Consider the following 8,348-nt stretch of genomic DNA (forward strand, 5'->3'; position numbering starts at 1 on the left):
CTTGACGAGATCTGACACAATTTTAAAACCCTTAAATTTGTATTGAGAAAAACCTGGCTTAAAAAAAAAACTGCATTTGTCATTACCAAAAAGAGACATCTTTAGGTAAAAATAATGAAAACCCCATGCCACACAGTTCTGGTTATCTGGTCAGTGGGCAAAAAGCAAGCTGTAAGGTCTTCAGCTCCAATCTTTCATTCATTTTTTCTTGTTGAATGACTAAACCAGATGATGATAGAGATGGTAAGCCGGAAGTTACTCAGCCCTGCCCTGCTCAGCCTCAGGCACAGACCAATTCCCAGCTGGTGAATTTCCAGCTTTTATCTCTTTGCCATGTTTTGATTTAGGGTTTTCTGGGCATCTGTGTTCGTAATTGGAGTTGCTGCAGTACTGATGTTGAGGTGGCTGATCTTGGGTGTCATATCCTTGATTTTCCTTATCCTTTTACTTGCCGTCTTCTCTAGGCTGTCTTTGCATGTAACCACAACATGTATTCCGTTTCACTGGTCTACCTTGTTCTCCTGCACCCTGCTTGTCAGCACCCTCCAAAACTTCTCCCTGCACAGGAGCGTCGGAATACTGTACTCGATGCACATAGGGTCTTCTCCACACAGTAAGGTGGGAGCCATTGCCTGCAGTAGGGCCTGGCCTTCCGGAGCTCTCGCCCATTGCGTTCATTTTCCCACTCTTCACTATTTTGATAATTCTGGGGTAATGTGGAGGACCCCTGCGATGTGGGTAGCATCTATAATGGTTACTGGTCTGCTGCCTATTTACTGCCCTGCACTGGAACTCAACCAGGGCCTGTAACATTCGCTGCCTCCGCACTCTTTTCTCCTTCAACAGCCTCAAATTCCACAGCCTCTCCATCTCTTACACTGCAAGGGTACTTCCTGGGGTTATTTTTTATGCAGCCTGCTGTACAAATGCATCTTCCTTTGTGTCATTCCTATTGATGAAACTGTATCTGTTTCTTACATTGAACCATTTCGCTGTTCCCAAAACCTTCATTGTGATGACTTTGTTGTCCCCGCTGGCAGATGCCTGGGATGTGAGGCTGCCTGGGCCTCCGCTCCTTGCTCCCCCGCCCCTGGTGCGGGGCTTGGTGTCAGCAGTGCTGAGGGTGAAAGCGAGGGCAGGGCTAGGGTCAGGGATGGGGCAGGAGTAGGGGAGGCCTGTGGGCAGCTGCCATCTCTGCCTTGCTGCTCCTGGCTGCGGTGATGGTGACTGGGGTTCGCTAAGGAAGCTGCGGCGCCTCCCCTGGTGTGGGTAACTAGGTCGGCAGCAGCAGTGGGGCTGCTTAGGGATTTCTGGGGTCCAATTTCTGGGGTCTGATTTCTGGGGTCTGCTCTCTGTCCCTGCTACCAGTCAAATTCAAAAGTTTTGCATCCTTACTTACCTTGTAAGAGTTCATAGTAGATAATAATTTTTTATATTGTTTAAATGACCTTCTTTGTCCTAATTAATGGGACTTTTAAATTCCTGTTCCACTGACTACATGTTTTCAGTATTAGTGAGACAGGGAAGGAACAGGGAGCAGCCCCCTCCAGTTAGAGCAAGATAAGGGCCCTGGGAAGGACAAACTAGATGTTTACTAAGGAGCTTAGGAAGGTGGAAAACAGGAGACTTGCTGCTGAAACAATGCAACAATGTATAAGAAGGTTTCAGCCGAACCTCCTGGATAAAGAATCATTTTTCTGGTTGCTCAGGTAACTTGACCAAGGCATACTAGTTACAAATAGATATGACCTTTAGTGTGACTGGCTAAAATACAGCTGGCATTTTGAGGGGAACCTATAGAAAACAAACAGGTTCTCTCCCTCGTGGATGCAACAGGCATAAAACCCCTGGACCTGAACCCATAAGCAGCAGGAGTTTTGTATCTTTACTTCTTTCTTCTTGCCTACCTTGAGCATTTGTGAAGTTCATTCTGTTCATTCTTTGACTTGGTAAACAAGAGCCCTGGTATCATCTTCTGGGGGCCTGTCCGGGATCTCTCCCTGTTCTCAGCCACCTAGAGGGCAGCTACCATTCCCTACTATCACTTTAATGAATTCCTCCCTTACTGTAACTCTTGAGGTGAAATCCCCGAGAAAAGTACCTTTGAAACTGAAATCAGTCAAAGGGAGTGTAACTCCAGGAGAGGAAATCCCAGGGCAAAATACCTCTAAAACCAAAATCAGTCAAAGGGAGAAATAAAGTTTAAAACACGTTAATTGCTTTCAAATTGTGGTCCAGGGCTGTCCCTTTCCTGCTCCTGCAGAAGCAAGCAAGCCCTCTCCCGTAAGCTTTCAGGTTCAGATAAGCCCTGGGTTACCCAGGTAAGTACCAATTGATACGGAGATGTACTTCCATCCACCCCTGAGGAATGCCTGTTGATATGCAGATGCACTAAAGCCAGGTGAGATATTCTGGAAATATTACAATTTTACCCAGAGGCCAGCCCTCCAGAAATCTTGCCTTACAATCTACTCATTCCCCCTCTTCTGCAATGGTCCTTGGTTGAGAAAACTGAAGCATTGAGACAAGACTAATGACATACAATAGCAACAGCAGTAAAATCATGATAAACCTCAAGCTGGAGGATTCAGCTAGGTTCAAAGTCCTGTGCAGGTTAAGTCTGTAGCTCGCCCATTCCATAGGCAGGCAGTGGCTGAAGAGGTAGAGGATTCAGAGCAATCATCGCCATGGCAGCTGCAGCCATGGGGTGCAGCCAGGCCACAAGGACTGTAGAAAAAGTAACCTTAAGGGTGATAAGATACATGTTTTAATGACACCAGCATAGGCAAATCTTGTCCATCAGGTAGAATACATGCAAGAGAGTGGTCCTGTGATAAAACAGTGGCAGGAACAGGATCTCGTCCTGGTCTAGTATACCAGACCTTCACCCCCTTCCCTGTGGGAGTTACAGATGGTCAATATATAGGGCCAAGGGAGGTACATGCACTGGCTATAAAGATAAAACTTCCCTGTAAGATGCTCTTACCTCCTGGATGTTTTGGGTACACTACCATGGTCTTTGGGGGCCACTCTGCTGTTACTCCAGGAATATGAGGTCAGCTTCCAGGCCTTTTCTCCAAGGTGCCAGAAGGGCCAGCCATCGCTGGTACATGTGTCGAAATGTCCAGGGTCACATCCATTCAACAATGTCTCCAGGGTTTAATGCAGTAGGGGCTGGCAGCAGGATGTTGCTCTACTGGTCCTATCCTGGCTTCAATAACTATTCTTTGGCTTGCACATACAGTTGTATAGGAGAGACAGCAAGGTGCATTAGCATATCCACAGGGCTCAAGGCTCCTTTATGTGGTTTCTCATTCAAATGCTGTAGCACTGTCTATAGACAAACCAACCAGCCCTGTAGACTATTGGTGTCCAACTTCAGACCAGATTTCAACAAACTGTTGTAACTCTCTGTCATGCCTACCCCTGTAGGGTTGGTTATATGGTACATGGAATTTCCACTTTATTCCTAATTGCTGCACCCATCCTTGTAATGCATGTCCAGTAGAGTGGGTGACTTGATCACTCTCAATCACCTGTGGCTGGCCATAAGCTGCAAAGAGACACTCTCGGCCCCTCTTAGTGGTTTGCTGATCTGCACGATGTGCAGGAAAAGCAACCAATAGTCCAGTAGCCATGTCCACACAAGTTATGGCATACCGATATCCTTCTGATATGGGCAGAGGCCCAATACAGGCTATCTGCCACCTGAGAGGGGTATCGGCCTCCTTACTATTGTCCATGTTGCTGCAGGACTCGGTGTAAGTCCCTCCTAGAGCACACAAAGCACTCTGCCTGGGCTCCGCTGACTTCTTCAAAGGTCAATGGGAAGTCCCACTGACAGGCTACAGCCCACATTGTCTTTTGCTCTGCATGCAACAAACGCTGATGTAATCATCGGGCCACATCAGAAGCAGGCTTTCCTTCTAACCAACGCACCTGGGCCAATGTGTCTGCTTCATCATTCCCTGGGGATGCCAAAGGCAAATGGCCAGTCACATGATATACAGCAACTGTCTTAGTCTGACCAGAGGCCCATAGGTCTTGCCAAAACTCTTGCCGCCAAAGGCGCCAGTGACCAACCATCCAGTGGGCATGGTACCATGTCAGTAGCCACAGAGTCAAGCCCGATAGATGGCCCAGCTGTCAGTGCACACAACTATAGGGGAGGGCTCCTGGGTGATCACAAGCCATACGGCCCACAACTCAGCCCACTGGCTGCTCTTCCCCTCTCCATCCTCCATCCATATTGTTTCAGGATGGAAAGCCACAGCCCTCCACTTCAGGGGCTGCCCATGACTGGAGCTGTCTGTGTACCAAGCATCTTCAGCTATAGGGACTTTCTCCTCCTGATCAGGAGTCTTGGCTACCAGTGGCTCAAAATCAAGTTCTTCCTGCCTTCCACTGGTATAGGTCACTGACCCCAATAAGTGCTGGAGTTCTCCACCTAAGAAGCTAGTAGAGAGGGTGCTACGCTGCTGTACATACGCACCCTATTTGGCCAGTGTAGGCATCTGTGCCATGCTACTCCATGGCCTTTGGGTCCAGTCTCGCACCCACCCTGCGATGGGATAGGTGGTTATTACTTTGGTCAGAGCTGTTCCAGTGATGGCCTCCATAGCCAGCAAGGCGTGGTGCACAGCAGTCAATTGCCTCCCTGTCAAGGTGTACTGGATTTCTACTCCTTTCCATAGTTGTGACCCGAATTCAGTAAGTTGGCGTGTATGTTCAAGCTGCTGCCAAAGACCGTATCCATACCCGTCTTCGGTTACATGAACATCCAGTTCACACATCCTGTACAGCCTTGATTGCCCACTTAGCAGCAGTAAAAGCAGCTGCACATGTCTCATCCCAGTCCCACCTGATGCCCTTTCATACCAACTGATATAAAGGCTTTAGAATTTGTGCCAAGTGTGGGATAAACACTCTCCAGAAACCCAAAAGACCCCAAAACTCTTGTAATACTTCCACAGTGGTAGGGGTGGGGAAAGCCTGGACTTTGTCTATGACTGCTTCAGGAATAACTTTAGTTTTACCCGACCTGACAACCCCCAAGAATTTTACAGACAAACCAGGTCCCTGAACCTTGGTGCCATTCACAGCCTATCCTTTCTCCTGTAGATGTTGCAGCAGTCTAGGAACTGCCCCTTCTAAATCTGCAAGAGAATCAGACATGAGCATAATGTCATCAATGCAGTGATACAGCTGCACTGTTTGCAGTTTCTTCCATGTGGCCAAGTCCTGGGCTACAAGTCCGTGACTATTGGTGGGACTGTGGAGGTATCCCTTCAGAAGAACATTGAATGTCCACTGCTGGCCTTCCCACATGAAGGCAAACTGTTCCTGACTTTCCTGTGCTATGTCAATAGAGAAGAAAGCATTAGCAAGGTCCATAACATAATGATACGTCCCTAGTTCATGACTGAGTGTGTCCGTAAGGGCTGCTATTGAGGGGACAGCAGCATGCAAAGGGGGTGTGACTTTATTCAATTCCCTGTAGTCTACGGTCATATGCCAGGAAATGCCTGGCTTTTTCACTGGCCACACTGGGGAATTAAAAGGACTATGAGTGGGCTTTATGATGCCCACTGTCTCCAACTCCTGTAGAGTTTCTCCAATTTCCTCTTGTTGCCCAGGCAATTTATACTGTGTGGTATTTGTCACTCGCTGAGGTACAGGTAGAACTACAGGTGGGTGTTTAGCATGTCCCCTCAGAACTGCCTTTACCACACGTACCCTCAGTCTGAACTCACTTGCAGTGGTCTGTAACCACAGGCCCTGCAGGATATCCACCCCCAAAATATATTCAGGGATGGAGAAGTGTACTCCTTTGGGGGTAAACGCCCTATCCCCAATGGGATTTGGGCTTTCTTCTCCAATTGCCTTACCCCCATAGCCATCTATCACAGCAGAGGTCCCGGGAAAATGCTCAGGGTTGCCATAAATCAGAGAACATTCAGCTCCTGAGTCCACTAGCACTAGGACACATTATACATTCACAGGGGACAAATAAACTGCTAATTGTGCACGTGGCTTCTGGTCCCCACCACGTCCCCCAAGGTGGGGGCCTTGAACCCTCCCTTCAGTCAAACTGTGATGCCCAATCGTTGTCCTGTGGGGGTGAGGACCCAGGCAGTGCCTGAGTACTGTTCCCCAGGAAGTCTTGCAGGGACACAGGCTAGACCTAAGTCTTTGATTCCAGCTTCTGTGTCTTGGACCTCATCTGCTGAAACTGCTGCTCTGGCGTTAATTGGTGCTACAGTTCTAAAGGATTCTATTGGGCTGCCCATCAAGTTTTTCTTTCACTACCCTGGCGTTTATCAAATCAACCCACGTCTGGGTCCTTGAGACCTTCACGGGGCCCTTTGCACGTCTCCTTTTGATAAGGAAAATACTCAACACAGCCGTCAAGGTCAGCAAACTGCTTTTTTCCTCCAGTTGGCAAAGCCCTCCCAGCTCCCTCCGCCCCTCCTCCAGGCTCCCCTTTTGCCCTGCGCATGCCGAAATGCCACATATCAAAATAATATAAATTGCTCCCCTTGCTTGTGCTCGGGGCTCAGACCTTGGGAGATTACTCCCCTCCTGGCCCGCTGGTGTAAAATAAACCTCAACACTCCAAGACCTCCGAGTACCGCTTGTTTCTTCCGTCAGTGATCCAGTCCAGGTTTTCCAGTATTTTCTGTAACACTTTCAGTTGTAGAACATACTTCCCCACCTTGCTCTTATTGTTTCAACCTCCCCCAGATCTGCTAAATACAGGTAGCCTCTCTTATGTGTTGCTCTATGTGGGGGACAAGAATAGTCAGTAGGGACCCAAAGAGAGATGGGGGAGCTGTATGGAGCACTAGATTTCTCATTCTTATGGTGAACAACTCCTCACTGGTGCTCTGGGGGTCCATATTATAGATTATATTTTTCATGCCCAGCTCCCATAACACCTGCTGGAGCCCCGCATAAGTTTTCCAGCTAGTGGGTAAGCAAGGTAAATCACCCTGATTAGGCTAAACTGCCCTGATGGCTGCTGTCAGCCAACCCAGAAGTACCGGATTCCCTGAGGTGTGACAGGCACTTTGCAATTGCTACTGGAGAGAAGGGTGAATCATCAGGAAAGCCAGGCTACTCATTTCAGGATCTGACATAACGATGTTTTCCACTCCCATATCCCAGAGACGTAAAAGCCATGTAGACAGAGGTTCCTGATACGGGACACTCATGTCTGCCAGCTCATCCTGGGTATAGGGGTGGAGCAACCTGGGGAGGGGGAAGCTCCTTCCCCTAAGGAGCCCGCAGTTGTTGTGTTTTTACTTTCTTAATCACGACTGCTTTGCTTAGGGTGGTTGATGGATTGATGGTTCAGAGAGCAGCAGGTGTGGTCTCAGTTCCAGAGGGAATGGTACCTGGCCCCCACCTCTGAGCCTCATCCACTTCCACACCCCAATCCATCTCCAGGGGTTACGGGTTATGATCTGTCACCCCTGCCTTGGTAATAGAAACAGCTGGAGTTCTGGGATTTACTTTTGGGTTTGGCCAAAATGTTTCTGCTCTGGTGGAGGCTGCTACATTAAAGTATCCTGTTGCTGAGAAGCAGCAGCTGTTGAACTGGAACCCATGGTGGGAGGCTGGGAGTGGGATGTGGCCAGGTGTGTTAGGATGCCCTGCCCACTGATGGGGGAAGATGACAAGCCTGGGTGATGCAGTTTCCTTGGCTGCCTGGCCGTCCTTGGACAAGGCACAACCCACGCAACTAGCTGAGTTGTTGGCAGGGGCTGTAACTAGAACCAGAGGAACTTCTGGCAGTGTCTATGAGGAAGAGAAAAGGAGAGAGACAGACAGAGAGAGACAGACATGACTTCCACCTCTTGCTGCTTACTGCTGCTGCAGCCCAGGTTGGCCCACTATCCCACAGAGACAGAGAGTATGGAACAAGTCTGTCCCTCTGCCATGTTCAGCCTCCCATCTTTCTCCTCCCAGGACAGGCCACCTGCTCTGCTCAGGTCCCCAAGGAGCCCGGCGTGCCTGGAGTTCCGGTGTCTCCTGCGGGCAGCAGAGGGAGCCCACACTCTATCGAAAGAAATCGAGTTTCTCATTATAATACAAAGCAGAAAACACAGTAATTTTTTTCACCACTCAGTATGTCCTTACAGATGAAGCTTTAATCTCCCTCGTCCGTCTCTGTTGCTGTAAATTCATGCTCCGTTATGGTGCCATCTGCCTGGATTCGCTAGGAAGAAACCGCGGCAAGTTTGGCGGCTTGCTAGGGCTCCAGAGCTGTTTGCACCACATGCTGAATTAGGTAGTTACCACCCACCCTTAAAGGTTATGTCTTAGTAAGTTCACATCACTTTCTT

At 48.8% G+C, this 8,348-nt stretch overlaps 1 pseudogene; it reads right to left on the minus strand.

Moving 5' to 3' along the window:
• Positions 1-255: 255 nt before the first annotated feature.
• Positions 256-4,793, minus strand: LOC140846985 (Y-box-binding protein 1 pseudogene; annotated as a pseudogene).
• Positions 4,794-8,348: the final 3,555 nt, after the last annotated feature.

The sequence above is a fragment of the Manis javanica genome, chromosome 17, assembly GCF_040802235.1.
Source record: "Manis javanica isolate MJ-LG chromosome 17, MJ_LKY, whole genome shotgun sequence".
Classification (NCBI taxonomy): Eukaryota; Metazoa; Chordata; class Mammalia; order Pholidota; family Manidae; genus Manis; species Manis javanica.